The sequence below is a fragment of the Phyllostomus hastatus genome, unplaced genomic scaffold (genome assembly GCF_019186645.2).
Source record: "Phyllostomus hastatus isolate PE091 unplaced genomic scaffold, TTU_PhHast_1.1 phas_scaffold_501, whole genome shotgun sequence".
In the NCBI taxonomy this organism is placed as follows: domain Eukaryota; kingdom Metazoa; phylum Chordata; class Mammalia; order Chiroptera; family Phyllostomidae; genus Phyllostomus; species Phyllostomus hastatus.
The window spans coordinates 9,069,386-9,089,676 of record NW_025334033.1 but is presented as its reverse complement, the minus strand read 5'-3'; positions in this window follow the sequence as shown (position 1 = coordinate 9,089,676).

The following is a 20,291-nucleotide window of genomic DNA, read 5'->3' as shown; positions in this document are numbered from 1 at the left end:
AGTAAGTATCATCATTTTCCTCAGAGACTGAAATGCAAGGGATCCCAGAAACCTAAAAATCCTCTGACCTGAGGAGGAAAGGCATTACCATCAATCAAGTTATTTATGAAGCACCTGTTTGAAGTTCATTATCCTACTAGGACTCTCTGCCCTCGGCCCTTGAGCTCCAGTCATCTGGGTCTAGTTTTGCCTGCTTTTGCTAAACAGGAGAGGGTCCGGAGCTGCGGGCAGAGAACCAATATTGGAAGCCTCCACAGCTGGGGCTCCTCCCTTTTCTTTCCCACTGGCGACTTGTGGACAGAAGAACTCAACCTGGGTCCTGGGGGCAACCAGGAACAGGAGGCTTTGAAGCCATCCGAGGTCATAAATCACAGTGGTGTTGGACCCACATGGAACCTGCTGACCCTGCCACTATGTAGCCTCTCCCTTCACGCCCCTGGGCTCCTCCACCCCCAACTGCACTGATGATTTAGGGTTCCTCACCCCACCGGCACCACCACACCACCCAGAGTACAGAGCAGGAACAGGGTGGAGGCCCAGCTTCACTCAAGCCCCCACAGCCTCCTCCCCAGGGACCTTCTGTTTCTGCTGTCCTCTCCGATTACCAGCTGCACAAAGCCCCGGGACAAAGCTGCCGGGACAGGCAGAACCTGCACCTTGGCCAGGAAAGGCCAAGGTTACCTTTCAGCCATGCCCTCCAACTGACCCCGGGCTATTGGGGCGCGACAGGGGCCCAGAAGGACCTCGGCATACATCCCCCGACTGGGTAGCCTACTCGCCCCCCTGCTCCCTCACACCCCCGGGGCAGGGTTCTCCTCGTTCTCCTCGGGGCAAATTGCACTCAGGTAGGAGTGCGTGGGGGCCGGGCTGGCCAGGGGCGGAGGAGCAGGCCTGGGTTGGGTGGGGCGCTTAAGCCCTGAGGGGCCACGTGCGGGCAGCCGCAGCGGGGAGCGGCACAGAAGGCGGGGAGATTTGCAAACTGTTGCTGCCACATGGCTGCTCCATTCGATCCATTCACATTGAAATGAGGCCGGCGCGTGCCTCATCTGCCGCAGGGCGCTGCCACGCGTCAGCACGGCCGCCGCGTGCCAACTGGGGCAGTGGGGCTGGCAGGGCCTGCCAGCCGTGGGGGTGCAGCCTGGGCCTTGGGGCCAGGAGGGGTAAGGGGACGGAGCTGAGCTACCCTAGACACTTAGGCGCTGCAGTTCCGTGGACCTTGGCCCTGCAAGTGGGAGCAAGCCGACGAGAAAAGACCAGGACCAACGGGTTTTGGAGGGGGGTCAGGATCGATGCCGCCGCTCCCCGCAGATGCGCCCGGGCAGCGCTACTCTCCATCTGCCGCCGCTCGCACCTGCCGGTCAATAAATCGATTTTACAATTTAATGCAGCAGCTTCCCGCCAGCCTGGGACAGATGCCGCCGCAGAACCACCGCCCGCCCTCACCCCTCCCCTCGAGGGGCGCCAGCGGTTAGGGCCGGGATTCCCGCTCGGCAAGCTGCGCCCCGCGGGGCCTCGTTCGCTTCTCTCTGGAGTCGCTACACGGAACTGCCTGCTCTGGGTCTTTCCCGAGGGACAGAACGGGTTCCCCGTAAGTCAGTCCTGAGGCTAGTGGAGGAGAGAGGAAATGACTTGGTGATAGCTTCGAGGACTCCTCGGGGGCTTCACGCACTTGTGTGTGGTGAGGGGAGAACGCAGTGGCTGATAACAACATCTGAGGGCTCCGGTGAGAAGCGGGAAGGTAGGGCCTGGTGCCTGGGCTCTGAGAGACACTGAGTCCTGAAGGGTCTTCATGATGGAGATGGGGCCTCTCCCCACCCTCTGGCCAAGTGCGCTGCGGAAGCAGGAGATGGACCTGGCTCTTGGCACTTCCTACTCCTGTGGTCTTGGGTGGGCTTGTATTTTAACTATAACTCAATACCTCAGTTTTCTCATCTGCAGAATGGGGATCATAATGATACCGACCTGGGAGGGTGACTGAGGGACTATATCTGATTATGGATTTGCAGGGCCCCCAGAATATTAATTTCCTTTGTCACAGGTGACATCCTGCCAGCCAGGGGCATACCTGGAGTAGACGGAAGGTCCCAGACAGCATATGAGTTCCAGGAGGAAAAGAAGGAAAAAAGAGAGCTTAAGATAGTCGCAAGGGATAAGCAAAGAGGAAAAACGGTGAGAGAGAGAGAGAGAGAGAGAGAGAGAGAGGAGATGGGTCCTATGGAAAACCTCAAGTATGAGGGCCTTTTGTGGGGAGAGAACCTTCCCCGGGTTTGGAGAAGGCAAAGGAATCACAGTGTGGAGCTAGCCTAGGCCCTCAGGCTCCTGGGAACGTGGACAGTTTCTCGACCAGAGGGAGAAGAATGGAGCTCTGAGAACTGGGTTTAGAGAAGCAATAAAGGTTTAAAAGAATCTGAGCATGGGCTGCAAACCAAAGGGTCACCAGTTTGATTCCCAGTCAGGGCACATGCCTGGGTTGCAGGCCAGGTCCCCAGTAGGGGCCACATGAGAGGCAACCACACATTGATGTTTCTCTCCCTCTCTTTCTCCCTCCCTCCCCCTCTCTCTAAAAATAAAGAAATAAAATCTTAAAAAAAAAAAAAGGTTTAAAAGAATCAATTGCCCATGGCCTTGGCCTTCCAAAGATAACACTCTGACCAGAGCCAAGTGTAGGTCTCAAGCTGACATCCCTGCTCCTTCATGGTGGTGTTTCAGAGCAGAGGTGTGTGGGAGAAAGAAGACAACTTCTGAACTGTTCTGGTCCTTGAGGCTCCTGGCAGCTCAGGGGTCTCAACCCTCCCCAGGTCACCAAGAGATCACACAGCCTGGACTGGACTGTCCATTGCCTGATGGCTCATGACTGATGGCCCAAACGTCCCAAGGAAAGGATGTCCGAGTGGGTGGGACCATTGCGCAGGAGTCAGTCAGCATGCCTCTTCTGACTCCTTTTGAGACCCAGAAGGCCTCCTACCTTCTCTGTCCCAGGTTCCCAGGAGCCTGCGCCTAGGCCAGCTCCGTCCTCTAATTCCTTTGCCTTCTCCAAACCGCAGGGCAGGTGGTAACTGGTGTGGGCTGGGCCCTCTCTTCTCAATGAGAACAGCTTTGGCTGCAGAGACAGTGGGCCCAAGAGAGGAGAAGCTGAGGACCTCTGACCTAAGAAGCCCCCTTTAACTGTGTAGGAAGGAAGCTCTCCCCAGGCCTCCTGTGTGCTGACCAGGAGGAAAGGAGAGAGAGGAGGGGCAGGGTGGAGACCTGCTGGCTGGAGGCAAGGACCCTCACTGGTGGTGACCCGGTGAGTGTCCCAGCTTCATTTACCAAACCAAGGAGATGCCTGGAAAGCCAGGGCCAGGAGCCATGCAGAGGGTATTTCCAGCCACAGAGGAGTACAGGGTTTAGGGCAGCCTCCACAGCAACTTTCCCAGAGCCCCTGGCTTCCCCTTCCCTAGCTCTTTCCTGTCCCCACCCTAGCCAGTGAGCAGGGAGGCTCAGGGGCAGGGAGCGAGTGTTCAAGGGTGGCCTCTGCATGGAGAACCTTGGGTTCAGGCCTTGCCCCAGCCTGCCCTTGCCCCCAGCCCAGATCCCTCAGGGCACAGAGAACTCTGAGGGGGGCTTGCAGGGCCTGAGGACAGAGGGCACAGGGGGAGGCACTGCTGAGAGAGAACCTTCTGCCAACTTGTGCTGAAGGACAGGGCGTAGGTGAGCGTGGGAGCAGAGCCTGAGCTGAAAGCAAAGGTTCGGGCACCCCCTCAGCCCCAGATCCTGGATCAGCTTCCCTACCTGAAGGCTTTTCTTCCCCTGTAGAGGCCCCTCCACACATTCACCCTCTGCCCTGGCTGTGCTGGCCTCCCTGGTCCTCTCCTCCTGTGCCCTCCCTGCTATAAGCTTACCTGCCCCTGAAACCTCTTTCCCCAGCCCCACCGTCCCCCTCAGCCCTCACTTCCCCTCTTCTGGAAGCCTCCAGGCCAAGCATTGTCCCTGGTCCCGTGGTGTCCCTGGGTCCTTGTGCACCCTCCACTTTCTTCAGCTGAACTACTCATCTCCTGGAAGAAACTCTGACCTCTCCTCATTTCTTCACAGAACCTCTGATCTCTGATCCCTGGTGCCACCCAGGACTTGAAGCAAGAAGAGATAGGGGATGGGGTCACACCTCTCCCTCAGTGCAGGTCTGGGAACCCGGGAGTGGGGGTTGTTACTGGATGGGCTGCGGCTCCCTGCAGCCTCCCTGGGAGGAAGGGTCAGGCCTGACCAGGAAGTGCCGTGTTTCAAACACTCTCTTACACAGAGAGAGGAACCAGGGACAGGTGCCAAGTCTGTGAACAGCTGCCTGAATGAGCAGGTCACTGTTCCCTGGAGAAGGCTGAGGAGGAATCCCACTGCCTTGGTCAAGTAGGTAATGGGTCTTAAGCAGAGGACAGTGACCAGCTGTCCTTCTCCCACCAGTCAGAATGAGAGGAAACAGCCTTTGACTGTGGCAGGAAGGATTTAGGTTAGATATACGGGAGAACTTCCTGTGACAGTGTGTCTACACTCTATGTCCCAGTCATTAATCCAGGTTGAACTCTCCCCTGGAGTGGATGAGAATCTCCTGTTGATGCTTGCTAATGAGTAACTTGTCTTGCCTGCCATTATCAAAGAACTTCCCACCCAGAGAATTCTCCTTGTGTCTAGACTGTCCCCAGGTAAGACGTGCAGGGAGACCTGGGAGGCACTAGGACCTAGACCCCCGCTCAGCCCCAAGGAGGTTTTTGGACAGTGTTAGGCCTCTGTGAGCCCACTTAGCCGCTCTGGCCGTCAGCAGTCTGGCTGCCACTTTCACAAAAACAAGCCCCATGGAGCTGTCCAGCCCAGAATAAATGTCAGAGCAGCGGTGAACACTCAGGGTCTCCAACATCAGGACTTTCGGTAACAGCCTCAGCTAACTCTACACACTTAGAAACAGACAGGCTTCGACCCTCTTGTGTGCCCACTCGCTCCGTTATCACGGGTGCTGCCCCGGCCTCATGTGCACCCTTCTGTCGGACCCGTTCTGCTGAGATCCCTGTGCCACCTCGTGGCCACCGCCCTTCTCTCCTGCTTCCCCTTCTCTCCTGCTTCCCCTTCTCTCCTATGCGGCTTAACCCCCTACCTCTGAGTAAGAAGAAAGCTGGGGAGAGCTAGGACAAATCCATTAAACTGCCATCAAAAGGAGAGAATGCAGGCAAAAGACGTGTTCCCTCTGGGGCATGGCTAGTTTTTCTGGGGCCTGTATGCTTCCACACACATACATGGAGTCTGGGTTCAGCAGTTCACCAGTTGTAGGTGAGGCCTACTACTTGCCCGGTACCGGGCTGAGGTCAGTGAGACCACAGGGAACATTGAATACAACTCCTGACGCCCATGGGGCTGGGTCCCCAGGGGTCAAATGAGACTGCGGGGAGGAGGAGTGTACTGGGCCTAAAAAAATAGAGCAGAACTCAGATAAGGAGAAAAGAAGGGATTCCTGGCAGGAGAAACAGGGAGCAGGAAATGGCCAGGGTAGAAACGAGGAAGTCACAGCTGGAATAGCCTTCCCATGCGGAGGGGGCGGGCATGAGGTCGGACAGGTGAAGTGTCGAGATCCACCGGATGCACGAGTCCAGACCTGACTGAACGGCCTCAGGAATCTTTGGGGTTTCGAGCAGAGCAGGGTGCTCAGTCACCATCTGGCAGTGGTGTGCAGGGTGGTCAGAAGCAGGGAGGCACGGAGGGAAAGCCAAGGGCAACTAGGAGCATCTGTGGCTGGCGGCCAGGTGCGTACCAGGGCCTGGGTGTCTCCAAGATGGCTGGGCACCTGATAATGCCAGAGCCCTGGTGGCCTGCTGGGACTGGCACTGCACTTCGCTTGCAGGCAGCTGCTCTTCCCTCTCATCCCCCGCTTTCCAGAGGAAGCCCTGCACAAATGACCAGCATCAGGGCTGTCCTGACTCCTACGTTGGGAGTGGGGGCTGCTTTGGCCATGTCACTCTCCCATCCAACCCTCCACCTTCCCCTCTTTTCTCTCAGAGGCCTGGGGCCTTGCCTGGCAGCCCAGACTTGCCTGGAAGAGGATGAAAGGTTGGACTGGGCCTGGGTTTCTCCAACGTCAGTTCTGAAACCCACAAAGGGAGTCCAGAGGTGTCTGCAGAGAACAAGCTAGGGCCCCACATCCAGAAGCTGAGGGTGAGGCGAGCTCTCAAGGACACTTGGATTAGACCAATCCCATATTCTACAGTCAAGGGCTTGAATACCTCCAGGGACAGGACCCTCACCCCCCCCCCCCACAAAGGCTGATCCCTGCTATTGAGATGGTTCTAGCCGTAGAAAGTGCACCCTCTTGTTGTTCTGAAAGTCCTGCTCTGGCCAGAGCGGACTGATGGTATGCAGAGCTCTGTCTGGGCTGGGCCTCACCGAGAGGCTTCTGGGATGCCCCTGCCTGAGGGAGGGTCCACCAGCACCCTAGGTCTGGGTGACTCTACTGGGTCCTGTGGGCCTCCCCTGCTGTGCCTCCTTGGTGCCCTGGGCCTGGGTAGTTTGAGTGTGAGAAGCACCGGTCCGTTTCCAGCTCAGAGCTGGTGGGTGGAGCAGCCAGGGTGAGGCCGCCAGGGTGAGGCCAGGCCTGGGCAGCCCTTCTCAGCCTCACTGGGGAGGCCAGACTCTGGTCAGCCCGTCAAAAGGGCCAACCCTCCCCAAGCTGAGATCATCGCCCTCCGGCCTCCATGGCAGCCCCCACCCCCAGCTGAGCTCACTGCCCCGGTCCTCTGGGGGACATTGTTGTCTCCCAGCCCCTCCCCCGGGCTCAATGAGCTGTTTGTTGGCATGTCCGGCTAGGGCAAAGGGAGGGCGGGCACACGACGTCCTCACACAATGGGGATTCCGTCCATTCTGAGGTGGCTGCGGGAACCAGGCTGGCTTTGTCCCTGGGACCCTCATTCCCACCATTTAGCGGAGCCGGAACTCCAGGCGGAAGGCCCCGTATAAGAACAACAATGTCGTCACCCCGTCTGTGGGGGAGGGCACTGCAGGCCAGGCCTCCCAGGGCCCAGGGGACCCACAGTCTGGGGCAGTCTGAGGGGCACTTGGGACAGGTCCTAGGGCTGAGGCTTTGCCTCAAATCTGAGGGAGACTCAGGAAGCAGATGGGCGCCCCCCCACCCCACACCACCTGGCCTGCCAGTCCATCTGCAGCCTGCATCAAGCGTTGGAAGGGGGCTTCCTGGCATCCCTAGCTATGCTCAGCTCCTCCAATTGCAAAGATGAGCCCTAAGGTGCAGAAGGAATGGGTGCATCCGGTTAAGCCCTGTTGGACAGTGTGCTGTAGAGGAACTGAGTTAGGGGCAGCTTGACTTGCATGCCTTTCTGCACCCAACTCGGGCAAAGGCCTTTGCTCAGAGCTGGGCTCAGGTCTGTTTCTGGGCCTCTGGCCCAGCCAGCTTGCCCCTTTGGAAGTGGTACTGGCCTCTCAGACAACAAGTGTTTATTTTCAGGGCGGAGGGCGGGGTGGGGGGGGCGGGGTGAGCAAGACGTCATGGCGTTTCCCTCCTGCCTGGTGTTGCAGTGGTTCTCACAGTCTGGGCACTGGTGACATCACCAGCCTTTCCTCTTCAGCCTCGGCCTCCTTACCTCCTCCTCCCCTTCACCCCATGCACTGACCAGGCCACACAGTTCCGAAGCTCCTGCTTCCGGCGCAAGCACCTCTGAGCGGGCTCTCTGGAGGGCAGCGAGAGCAGCCAGGAAGTACTGGACCAGCCCCTTGTCACTGGTCACTGCTCTTGGCATTCAGGCTGAGCCTAGAGATAGCCCCTCTGTGCTCACGCTCACCAGAATTGTTGGTATCCCCCCCGCCCCCCGCAGTCCTAGTTCGATGCGGGCCCTTTAAGGGTCTTGGGAAGCCAGAACAACAGGAAATCCAAACGGCCTCATTAGGCAGCTCAGAGCTCAGCACAGTAATTAGTGCCCTGAAAACAAAACAAGGAAAAGCAGGTGGTGGTGCCCCCCCCCTCCATCTTGGCTGCCCCCGGCATGGCCTGTTAGTACCCAGAGCTAGGCAGCTGGGATCGGAGCCCCTCCCTTCTAAGCCCCCTCGCCCAAGCTCCTGAAGCTTGCTGCCCACTGCCCAGGCCAAGGGTCAGAGTCTAAGCTTCTGGGGAGCAGGCAGTAGCTTCTCAGCCAACTGTTTTCCTCTTGGGAGACTGAGGCCCCAGGGACATGTACTGGGGCTTCCCCTCTCCTGCAGCCAGGTGGCTACTTGTCCATAGCATGTTCCACCTGTTTGAGAAGTGCTGTGCTGGGGGCTGAGAGCTGAGCTGGGCGTCTCCAGAGGCAAGGGGGAGACCGCTGGGAGTCCCAGGCCAAGAAACCTCCTTTAGGAGAGGGGAAAACCTGCTCTTGGTCCTGCCTCTCAGGATCTCTGATGATTCTCCGGGTGGACAAGACCGCTTGAGCAGAGGAGGTGGTAGTTCACAGGCCCTCAGGTCAGACCCTGGGGATTTGCAACCTCCTCCGTTAGTAAAAGCCTGGCTGGAAGCAAAAAAGGAACCCTAGTGAGTTCTCTTCTGCCAGCCTGCAGGCCTGACCCCTAAGATAGCTATCTTTATTTGTTCTGTTATAGAGGGACATACTATGCTCTACTTAAGAAACAAACATTCAGTCAACAAACATTTGTGCAGTGGTTGTAATTATCCCTACACTGTGCTGATGGGAAGTTCTGGGAATGTTTCAAGGAATTCAAATAGTACTATACCTTGTTACTTTGTGATATCTTCTGACAGCCTTTCTCTCTGTCTTGAGAAGGCCTTTGAGAGGAGAGACTGTGGCTCTTTCTATGTGCATACCCCCTAAAGACCTAGCACTTAGGTGACTGGTACATGCATATAAACAATCAAAAATGGCCCTGGATGGTGTGGCTCAGTGGATTGAGTGCCAGCCTGCGAACCAGGGGGTCTCTGGTTCAAGTCCCAGTCAGGGCACACACCTGGGTTGCTGGCCAGGTCTCCAGTAGGGGGTGGACAAGAGGCAACCACACACTGATGTTTGTGTCCCTCGCTTTCTCCCTCCCTTCCCCTCTGTCTAAAAATAAATAAAATTTAAAAAAATAAACAATCAAAATTTTGAATCAGGAATGGTCTCTGACTTCAAAGTGGTTACCATAGAAGCCCAGTATTCAGCATAGCACAGCAGCAGCACTGCAGTAAGGCCCTCCAACGCGTGGAGAAAATCACCAGCTCCATGCTCAGAACCCAGACCACCCCAAGGGCCCTAGGTTTTGTGCACGGCAAGGGCTGAGGGCAGTGTGGGGGAAGGGACCTCGGCCCTCCTGAGAATAAAGCTGAATAAAGCTGGCCTGGCAAGGACATTGGGATGTGGGGAGGAGTTGCGCTGGGCTTGCCCGGGATGAAGGGGGGGTGTGGAGCAGGACAGCTGGACAGGCTGGGTGTGGATGGTGGCCAGCTTATGGCCAGTGAATGGGACTATAATTAAGCTGTGGATAGGTTTCTGGTCACACTCCTGTTGGCCGAGAACAAAGGCCCCAGGCATCATTGCCCAGGGAAGGAGCAGAGGGAAGGGGCGGGGTAACCCAGAACCTGCTATTGGGTCAGGCGGCTGGCCTCCAGCTGGGCAGAAAACTCGGCAGGCACCTCTGGCAGACACCAGCTAGGTGACAATTTCTGAGGGGCTCCAATCTGGAACTGAGGGGCTAGGACTGAGGGTAGAGGTGAAGGGGACCAGCCAGCAAGTGACCAAAGGGTCACAGGGTCATACAGTAGGGATTGTCAGCCCTTACTCCACACAAAAATCACTTGAGCAGCTCCCTAGCGATTCTGATATAACTGGTCTGGGGTGAGGCCTGGGAGGCCCTGGTATTTTCTGAGAGCTCCCTGAGTGACCCAGCGTGCAGCCACTCAGGATCCTGCTGCTGGCAGGGAGCTCAGGACCCTACTTTAAACGACTACCCCTCCCCGGAGCCCACAGTGCTCAGAGGCCACACCCACCGGATCAAATAGCAAAGTGCTCTGGGCAGAGAGGGAAATGGGCACCAGAGTCTCCTAGGCCTGGAGGTGGGGACTTTGGAGAAGCCCGCTTGACCCCCGCCCCCTAGTGGAAAGTTACCCAGGGAAGCAGCTGTGGGCAGACAAGGCCAGAAGTCTGGAGGAGGGGTGCCCATGGGGAACAGCACGCGGGAGAGCAGGCTGGGGACCAGGAGGGAGGACTGGTGGGCTCAGAGCACCTGAGCTGAGGGGGCCTGCTCCCGCTCAGGGACGTGTGCAGGTCCTGAATCATTTCCCGGATATAGCTCAACAGCCCAGACTTCAAGGTTTTGGGGGGGGAATCTTTTTTCCAAGTTCCTCGATCTGTCATCCCCCTCCCCCGCCGGCCGGATAGGCCTGGACCAGTGTCCTCTCTCCGCTCCCCCTCGGCCTCCCAGCTCGGGCTGCTCCACTGAGCTCCCTGGACATTGTTTCCCGCCTCAGGAAGTCTCTGATGCCCTGCGCTGGATTTTGTTTTCCTTGTTATCGGGACAACTAATATTTTTTCCTGTGCGGAAAAAAAAGAGATTTTCCCAAGCAGATTACAGCTGTCAGTGAGGGGGGAGGGGCTGGAGGTTGAGCCCTCTCTTCACCCTCCCCTTCTGCCACTCTCGGGGCTGAGCTTTCAGATGAGGGAGGAAGTCCTGGCCTCTCAGCCCAGGGCAGTTGGAGCAGGGAGCAACTCTGGCCTTGACGGGAAAGACCCCTGTCCTCTGCCTGCGGGGCCCCTGCTCCCTGTTAACAGGATTGGCCCACTGGCTGGGCCACCTTCCCAAGGACAGGGAGAGGGTCCTGGCCTCGCCTTCCCTCCAGCGTGGCAGAAAAGGCAGGCTACCCCATAGCTGCAGGGTGGCAGAATGTGAGGAGGGACACGCTGGGAAGAGTGGGAACAGACAAGAGCCCCGGCTATGCCAGACTGTGCGACTTCCGGCAATTCCCGCACCTCCCCATGCCTTGGACTCCTCGCCTCCAGGCGAGGAACGTCCGGATACAGGCCTCACCTACCTAAATGGTTATGTGGTGAAGACACAGATGAGATCAAATATCTGATTCAATGTCAAGGGTTCTTATAACCCAGGTCACAAAGGTTAATCACAGGCGTCTCAGTCCCTGCGTGACCTGCCCGAGGCCCCCATGACCAGCAGACCAGAAAACAGAGGCTGTCACTGAGCCAGTTCTGTTTGAATGGCACTCCCAGGCACACACGCACTCGTGTAACACATGAAACACACACACACACACAGAGGCCTATGCATTCCTCCTCGACAGACAAGCGTCTGATTTCTGCACCGGGGCTGCGGCCCAGGGGCCGGCTGCCGGCCCTTCAGGGGCAGTGCTGCAGCCCGACCACTCTGCAGCAGTGGGGCCTCTCCTGAAAGGACCAGGTTTCTTGTCAGGTTGACAGCAACAGCAAACAGAAGGGTTCAGGTGTGGGTTACTCAGCTGTTTGTGGTTTGCAATGCATTGAGAAAAGCAAGCCCTGCCTGGGGAGCTCAGTCGGTTAGAGTGTCATCCCAGCACACCAGGGTTGCAGGTTTGAACCCGGTCGGGGCACAGACAAGAATCGAACAATGAATGCATCAGTAAGTGCAACAACAAGTCGATATTTGTCTCCCCCTTCCTCTCTCTCTTTCTCTCTAAAATAAATAAAAAAATAAATAAACTAGCCCCACCCCCATGCCCTACACCCTGCCGCAAGGTGGGCGGTCTGCTCTGAGAGGGGCTCTCCCACCTTATCTGTCGGCGTGGTAGGCTAGTCGCTAGTCGGGGGCTGTGTATGGAGGTGAGTGTGGTCATCTGTGGTGGGGGAGGAAGATTTCTATTTAGACTTATTTTTTAGATAAAAAATAAATTAAACTTTAATATTTAATATGTTTTGACTATAGTGCATAATCTGTACATAAATATTCATAATGCAAAGCGTTTGGAGACCACCACCTTGGGAGATTAGTGAGGGCTTTATCTCCTATTAGAAGCCGGTTCAGATTGGGTGCTGGGTGAGGGAGGGGAGTGTAGAGTCTGGGTACAGAACTATTGGACCCAGATTAGGAAACTTCACCAACAGTGCGGCCCTTCTTGGCCACCACTGACCCCAGACCGCCTCCCACCCCACGCCCTCCCTTCTCCCTGCCCACCCTCGGACGTGCTTACGTCCCAAGTGGGCTTACGTCCCAGGATCTTTGGCTGCCGTGCTTCCTGCAAGGGAGAGAGTGGTCCTGTGTGACATTCCCTTCACCCTCAGGCTGGCTGAATTGTGGCCAGGGTCCCAGTAGCTGCCATGTATGCTGTGTCACCCCCAGGAGAAAAGTCCCTGGCGGGAGGCGGCCCTCTGCCGGGAGGCTGTTTCCTCAACTGGCCAAGGTAAGAAGTGGGGGATTTCCAGCCCTGTCCACTGTGCTAACTTCGGTCCTGGGGCTCCTCTCCTTTTTAATGCGGCGCAGGACCCGGTGGGGACAGAAACTCCGGAGTTAGACCCGAAGGTTGGCAAGGGAACCTGGGGGCATCAGAGTCCACTAAGCCCACAAGCCTCCAGCTGTTACTCTGTGTTCTTGAGGGAGCCGAGCCCCGGGCAGAACTGCATGGCTGCACCTGGGACCGACAGGGACCCAGCCCTGGAAGACCCCGGCAGGCATCCTGGTGAGGAGCAGGCTGGAAATCCAGAACCGCACTTACTCATGGGTCTGTGGGGAATGACTCAAATCGACGAATGCCCCTGCCTAGCCCCGGTCTGCTCTGGTTCTGCTGAATGGCAGGTCTAAATCTCAGGCGTTGAGGCCCTCCTAAATGGCTGGCACTTCCAAGGACGCTGGAAAGTCAAAGGAGCCAATGTGGGCCCTTGGGGGCGGGGAGCCGAAGAGCCTCACAACCCAGACGTCTTGTCCTGAATGCCTGACCCAGGAAAGGAGAGCCCTACTCTAAGAGCATTCTTTGCACTGCGGTCAGCTGGGCAGGGAGGGCGGGTGCAGTCCTGGAGGCTGAGTGGAGGGAGAGGTCGACGGTGGTGCTGACCTGGTGATGGTGGTACACACGGATATCCCAGCTCCAATGTCAGCACACTTGGGCCCAGGCCCAGGCCCAGGCCCAGGCTTAGGAAACAGCTAGACTCTCACTTCACCTCCATGGAGACCATCCTGTGCCTCAGAGACTTGTGAGTTTCGGCTCGTTGCCTGGCTCCTGTGTGTTCGCTCTGTGCACATGTGCTTTTGCGTACATACGCACACACGCTCCTAGGCTGGTATGATGGAGGTGGCCAGGTGGAGGGATTCACGCAAGGTCCCAGAGTAGGAGAGAACCTGAGGGGTGAACTCATGCATCAGCCACCATCAGTGCAGACTAGCGACACGCGTGACGCCCTACTCCTGCGTTATCACCAATCTACACAGCAACAAGCCAGGCCCCTGAGGGAGGTGTTATCTCTGTTTTACAAAGTGATAAGCTGAGTAAAGTGTAGAAAAGTTAAATTCTTAGCCGGAGGTCACACAGTGACCTAGTAAATCTAGTAAATCTAGGCCACGATTTGAACCCAGGTCAGTCTAAGGTCAAGCCATAGATCCCTCTAGCAGGCTCTCTCTCAGCATGGTCCTCAATTATGACCCAACTCCTCCTCATCTCTGAAAGTCTCACTGCCCTGGTCTGAGGTGACAGGTCTTTCTCCTCCTTTACTCCCTTCCCCTCCAGTCCAGGTGGCAAAGCAGAGCCTGTTCAAGGCCACATGCAGCCCAGGACGCAGTGGCCAGACCTTCTCACACAGAGCCAGTCCCCACTTCAGAGAGGGTCTGGCTGGCCCTGGGCAGGATCAGCTAAGGCTGAGCTGGGGCAGCTGTTTACAGTAAACAGAAAGCTCCTGAGGAAGGAAGGAGGGGGAGGGACTGGGGTCGTCATGGAGACAGGGACGAGCACTGGGCCTCAGCCCTGATCCACAGCAGGTTCAACATCCCAAGAAAAGTCTGGACAGCAGAGGCAGGGGCGGACAGGCAGAGCCTCAGAGCGATGCCCACTGAGGACACGGCCCCCCCATTATGTATTGCTACTTATTACTAACAATAACAACTACTGTTTATTGAGCTTTCGCAGCACACAGGGCCCTAGGCCCTGGAGAATATGTTTTCTTATTTAACCCGAACAGCAACCAGTCTCTGATTTATAGATGAGAAAACTGAGATTCAGAAAGATTAGGTCATTTGTCAAGGCCACAAAGCTTGTAAGTGACAGAGTAAAAATTTTGGATCAAAAAACTCTTTTTACCAAGGCAGGTAGGAGACAAACCAGCTGGTGAAACTGTGTCCCTCAGCTAATGGGGAAACTGAGTCCCTTGAGTACCAAGGGGAGTTTCCTAGGCTTCCGGCCTTAGTCAAAGAGATTGCTGGGGACAGAACCCATGTGTTCCAGCCCTAACCACTAGACCACACGGCTTCTCCAGGGCTTCGGCTGGGAAGGTCCAAAGAGAAACTCCCTTTCCAGCCCCAGCCTAGAGTGTAGAGTCTTTCCCCAGCTAATGGGCCGCGCCTGTGGAGGCCAGGCTGGGCCAGGGTGCTGTGGGGGATGCCGGGGGGGTTTCTGCCCACACATATGGTTTCCAGATTCCAAGGGATGAAAAGGAGGCCCTTAGGGCGGAAATGGGGGATGTGCGATGACAAATTTAGACTGATTACTTAAAAAAAAAAAAAGGCCAAGAAACCCTAAAAAATAAAAGCAAAAATTCCGCTAGAAAACCAAAGGGAATTATTTGATTGTGAAACTGATTGTCGTGAGGTGTGGCGCGGCTTAGTGCGGAACACTGTTGAGGGCTCTTCAGACTTGGGCTGCGCAGAGTCCGGCGAGAGAGCAGGAGGCTCTGTCTGCTGCCCCTCATTTACCGGCTGGGCTCTGGGACAAGGACACGGTCCTGCAGGGCACCTGGGAGAATGTCTGGCGTTCAGGAACGCTCGTGTGGGGGCACTTTCCTGTAAGGCTTGGGTCCTTCAGACAATTACACTCCAAGGGTCCTGCTGGCTTGTGGCCAAGGGCCCCCATTGGCTCACGTAGGGAGCTGCCCCAGGGGAGGCTTCAGCTGGTCTGTCCCCAAGAGTATATGAAAGGGGTTTGGGGTGTCTCTGAGTCTCCGCCTTAAAGGGAAATGACCAGGAACAGAAGGTAAAAGAGAGGACAGCTGCCTGGAATTCTGGCCTGTAGCAGGCCTAAGGGGTCAAAAGTCAAGGGGGGAGCAAAGGGAACTTCCTGAGGCTCCCAGGGGAGTGCCAGCTAGCCTGTCGGCCAGGCTGTTGTGCAAGCTCTGGGCTGGACCACGAGGGCAGGCTGGCAGAGGAGCTGTGCTCAGCCTATCCCCTGCGTCCCCTGTAGCTGGAGCAGCGCCCTCTCCCCTGCAGGAAACAGCACCCGGCCCCCAAAGGAGCAGCACTCCCATCCCACCTCAGTGGCCATATTCTATCTGCCTGAAGGCTTCATCACTCGTACTCATCCTGAGTCTCTTTTCCCCGGAATCACCACCTTTGAAGAAACCAGAAAAACCTTTGCAAGTAAGCCTCTTTCTTCCAATTTTAGTCTGATTCCCAAAGAGATCAGAGGGGTTCCTGAGGGAAGAGCCGAGAGAGGGCTCACAAGGTGCCCGCCCTAGAGGCATGAGGCACAGAGTGAGAGAGAGGAGAAAGCACGCCAAGGGGAACTGCTCAGGTGCCAGGCCCTGGGCTAACCGGGCGACGTGCTGCACTGCTCTGCTCTGCTCTGAGCTTTACCAGAGCCTCTCGGGTCTGTTACATTTACTCACGTTTTACAGGTGAAGAAACTGAGGCTCTGAGGGTGCGATTAAACTGACAGCTGGTAAATGACACAGCAGAGATTCGCCTCTGCTCTTTCCAGATCTCCCTGCCTCTCAATGCAGCCCCACTTTGGTTGGAGATGAAGAATGAGCACAGTGGCCTTGGCCCCGTGGCTCTGTTGGTTAGAGCATCGCCCCCGTACACCAAAACAGGTTGTGGGTTTGACACCCAGTCAGGGCACACACCTAGGTCGCTGGTTCAGGCCCTGTCTGAGGCGTGTGCGTGAGACACCTGATCGGTGTTTCTCCCATGGACATTTCTCTCTCCTTCCCTTCCCCTCTCTCTAAAATCAATAAGCCTGTCTGTCGGTCTCTCTCATTCTCCCTCCCTCCCTTCCTCTCCCTCTCTCTTCCTCAAACAATAATACAAAAAATATCCTCCGGTGAGAATTAAGAAAAAAAAGAATGAGCACAACGAAGGGCCTGGAACGGTGTTTGGCTCCCGGTGGCTGTAGGATAGCTGGTGACTGATGCTCAGTCTCAAGGAGGAGAGGCAGGACCCTAGACGGACCTAGTGCCCACCACCAATTTCCCCTGAAATTTAGCATCTATAAAATCAGAAGGTGGAGTTGGCAGCTCAGTGATTTTCAGACTGGGCTCCTGGCATCCTAGCATCCCCTAGAGATTGGGAAGGGGGAGGAAAGGACAGTGAATAAGGGTGTGCCCCGAGCCTGGCTTCCCCGGGGAAGCTTAGCATGTGAATTTCTAGTATTGGATGTCCATGAAAGTTTTTATCTGAACTAGGGTCCCACACCACCCCAAGGCCTCTGAGATCTTGCAGCTCTGACCTCGGGCAGCCTCGATCCAGGCAGTTGGGATCCTGGGCTGGCTAGAGGAGCTGGGGGATCTGAGGAGGGAAGTGGGCTAGACCATGTCTGGGGTCCCAGCCCTGGGGGAGGAAGCAGGTCAAGGTCAGAGCTGTGGATTGAGGCTATGGCAGAGGAGGCAAGCTGCAGAGATACAAGGCACCTGCCTCTACACCTGGAAACACAAACAGACCTTTGGCCATGGCAGGCAGCCTGGGAGCCCAGAGCAGCACCCCACTTCCTGGGGCCATATCAGTGCCCCTTTCTCTCTTACTGCCATGTCTGCCCTGGCTTGTTCTCTGTGGACATCAGTTGCTGGCCTCCAACCTAGGGCCCCCTAACCTCCCATGACCTCATGTTTTCTGACTGCCAAGTTCAAGGGCTACTTCAAGGCAAAAGCTGAGAAAAGGCAAAGCGGCTCAGGAAGAGGAAAGCACCAAATCAGGGGGCATTCGCGAGCAGGCGCTAATAATCCCCTTGAAAGAAGAACCCTCCTTTATGCCCCTTTCATCGCCCATCCTAGACCAAAGTTGGCCCTTCTGCCTCCGTTTTCCCTTTTGGAATCTGGGCATAAGAATGGTTTCCCCACCTTGGCGGCTTCAGCGCCCCTGGAATACGATCATTTCTGTGTTCCAGGTGGAGGAGAAATCTGAGGGCTGCAGCTGCCCAAGAACTAGACCTAGCATCCCGCTTCTATCCCGCTGCCCACTCCGGGCCTGCCTCTGACCACCATTCACCCTCAACCTGCTGCAGCCGCACTCCACATAAGCAAAGCTGCCAGCAGGGTCCTTTGTGGTGCTGCTCCCTTGTGGCACAGCCTAGGGGCCCCACCATGGGGCAACAGATGGACCTATGGTCTCTACAGAACAATGGTGGAGGAGGGGCCCTGGCATAGCCCGCCCCAAACAGGAAGCGCTGCATGAGCTTCAAAGAGCTGTCAGGGCCAAGGGGCTGAGTGGTTGGAGCCAGTGCCAGGACTGGCGGCTGCCTGAGGAGATGCCTGCCAGCCTCGGGATGACCAGCCTGCGGTGGGGGTGGGGCTGCAGCTAGGTTTTGGGCAGAGGATGCCTTGCAGGTCCCAATGCCAGTGCAGCAACCTCTGACCCGGGAGCAGGCTGAGGGAAGGGGGCTTGGACCCTGGGCTGTTTCCCAGCCCCCTGCCACTCACCAGCGGGGCTGCAGGTTCTTTCCCAGGCCACCGTGGGTCTGACCCTCCAGCAAGTAACCACGAGGGGCAGGGCTGGCACCAAGCCTGCCACCCACTCCCTGCCTCCTGCTCCCAGCTGCTCTGCTCAGAGCCTTTTCCTCTCCACTTCCTGTTCACACAGGGGGGGGCGGGAAGTGGAGGGAGGAAGTTGGGGGAGGCGTGTAGGGGGGGACCCATTGAATAAAAGGAATTAACCGTTTCCCTCCTCTGACCTCTGGGAATTTCCGCCTGTGAAAGTGTCTCGAAGAATCTGCAGAGCTGAGGGAGTTGCGAGGAGGTGTGCCCCTCTTGCTCCCCCGACCCAGTGGGGCCAGATAAGTCCCTCTGGGCCCCCTAACCTTTTGTTTCCCTGGCGCCAGGGGGCAGCGCCCAGGGCAGCCTGGAGCCTGGTGGCTTTGTAGCCCCCTCCCAACCAATGGGGTTGGTGCCAGCAGGCCTGTGACCCAAGCCCTAGGGGCACGGGCAGGAACTGCGGGAATTGCTGGTCCCGGGGGCATGAGCTCACACCCAGGCTGCACAGGCTCTGAGCCCCGCGCCCTCCCTGCCAGGGCTGGTGCGCTTGGCCAGTGTGCTGTGGGGTCAGGAGAAGGGAGGGTGGCCAGGTGGCTAAGCAGGACTTCAGACGCTGGCCTGCCACACCCTCTGATGGCCACTCCCCCAGGAACTGTGGAAGGGAGCTGGTGGGTTTGGGAAACCAGTAGACAGCGTCCCCTAGTGTCCACTGCAGATGAGACGGGGCGGCCCCCCAGGGCCTTCTTAAGGGCGGGCCTCAGGAAGCACCTGCTCTCAGGACCAGTGGCCGCCCTGTGTCTCCCCCAGGTGGCTTCCTTGTTTACAGGCCTCCTGCCCTGATCCCAGCGTCACTGCCTGTGGCCACTCCTTCTATTTCCAGTGACCGCTCCAGGAGCAGCTCATTCATCTTGGCCCCTGCCCACGCAGCTGCTCCCCTACCCCACCCCCTTCTGGCCCTCCCCCAGGCTTAGGGCCAAGGCCCTTAAGCGCCTTCTCTCTCCCCTTCATTCCAGGCCTTGCTTGGTTTCCAGGGATCTAAGAGCTGTGGCTTCCCGTTGCCTTGACTCAACGGAACCCCATTCTGTCAGTGCCAGGGAAGCCTGGGGCCTTTTCCAGGAAAGAGGAAGCAGCCTAGACCAGATGGGCAGGCTTAGGAGAGGACAGAAGGGGCAGGGGCGTCCCAGGCTGTCTTAGCCAAGTCCCTGGAGAGGAGAGAGCAATAAGGCAGCGTTTGTTTAACTAACATATATTAGGCACCCATTATGTGCAAAGACAGAAGCCCCAAGCTGTTCTAAGCAAGCAAGGGACCATGCCAGTGGCGGGCCAAGGTTTATACTGAATACTCACTGACTGGGGTGGGGGGTGGCGGGGTGGGGAACAGCTCCCCTGAGCCCTCTACTGGACATGTCTAGGTGTGAGGGCAGCTTTAGGCCACAGAGGGAGAGGGAGCAGGAGCCCTCCAAATCTTCCTGCAACAGTGGAGAGAGAATAGGATTATGCTGTCCTGTACTTCTCCAATGAGACCCCGCCCCCAACACAGGTTTACTCCCACTCTCGGTTCTGGGAGAAGATAGGAACCTGAGGCTCATCAAAGATGAGGTGTTTACAGCCCTTGAAGTTGGCAGAGGCCCTGAAGAGACTCTGTTGCTCTAGTGGTTGGGGACTCAGCAGGACAAGGTCCACCCGGACTGCAAGAGGTAAGTCTTGGAAGAGAATTTGGCTTCAGGAAAGAGAGAAAAGCCTGTAGACACCAGCCAAGTGCCCTGACCCCAGCCCCATTCCTGGTTATTTCGTTTCAGTCTGGCGGCTGACAGACCACACCCGTAGAGCTGGGGAGTGGACTGTGGACATCGGTGTTTGGAGCAAAGGGTGCTCAGCTGATGTCACAGGAAGGCCCTGCTCTAAGAATCTTTAATTGTGGCTTAGCCACCAGACACAGCTAAAGAAGTGTAATCTGGGGGGAGGGGCAGGCTACAGGAGCTAGACAGACAAAAACCTATCTGCCAAATGCCATGAATGGTGGCAGTGGCAGTCCCACCTCCACGTCGGGCCTCGACGTTATGGCTAAATGCCAGTGGTAGGGAAGTATCAAAGCTGGGCAGAGCCTGGGAATGTGGGGTCCAGGCCTGCAAAGATAGGGGCAAGTCACATCTAATGTGTGGAAGGGCTGGTGGAGGGAGGGAGCATGGGGGGCTTAGGCTCATGGTTAGGTAGCAGAGATACCCAGAAAATTCTTGGGACAACTAGGGAAAGGAGCAGACTGAAGCAGCGCTAGGGGAGAGTGACTTGAGGCAGCGACACTTCCAGCTGACACTTCCAGCTGCCCGAGGCAAACAGTCTACGGGAGCAACACCACCTGCTGGCAGAAGGGGAGAACAGTCCCTGCTCACGCACAGGATGGTGGGTGTAACTTCCAGCTGAAGCCTGGGGTCAGAG